Source organism: Penaeus monodon, chromosome 30, assembly GCF_015228065.2.
Source record: "Penaeus monodon isolate SGIC_2016 chromosome 30, NSTDA_Pmon_1, whole genome shotgun sequence".
In the NCBI taxonomy this organism is placed as follows: domain Eukaryota; kingdom Metazoa; phylum Arthropoda; class Malacostraca; order Decapoda; family Penaeidae; genus Penaeus; species Penaeus monodon.
Window position 1 is genome coordinate 16,538,087 of NC_051415.1, and position 583 is coordinate 16,538,669.

Consider the following 583-nt stretch of genomic DNA (forward strand, 5'->3'; position numbering starts at 1 on the left):
TACACCCTCACAATAAACACAACAACACACACGACCTCAAAGTAGAGTAGACCTACGTGCAAAAAGTCGCACCTACATACGCGAGCTTCCCCGGCGCAAATAACACATCGAGGGAGTGAGAGAGACCCTGTGCCTAAAGGTGTGATGCCCAGCTGGATCTCGACATCATTACTGTGAACTCTCACCTGTTCTCCAATACTGTTAGAAGTATGCGTACGTGCGTGTGAACGGTATATGGCCTTCGTTTCAAAGACGCGCGGTGTTTCTACTCTAGTAAGACGGTGATCGATTATTCAATTATCAATAAAAAAAACAACAACAACATGATTTGTACGACATGCCGTGTTATGTGCAGTCCTTTCAAGGGTGATTTGACTTTCAGAAGAGTTTCGGAAGTACTCCAAGTTCTCTCCAGCTGTGCCAGGTCCTCACGCGTAAACAACATCAAATTTAATGAAGTTTGGAATCCAGTCTGGAGACCTTTGAGTGATTTCTTCGACTGTGATTGATTTTCTTCCCCAGAGGGTGAGAGGCACCTGTTGTCCCTCGTGCGAAAATTAAATTTCGGTCTTTGCCCCCCCCC

The 583-nt window shown here is 45.8% G+C and overlaps 1 protein-coding gene across 1 annotated transcript in view; it reads right to left on the reverse strand.

Moving 5' to 3' along the window:
• The window catches only part of LOC119592561 (zwei Ig domain protein zig-8-like), a gene marked incomplete in the record, with an annotated part of 24,912 nt that overhangs the window by 12,207 nt on the left and 12,122 nt on the right, over positions 1-583 (reverse strand).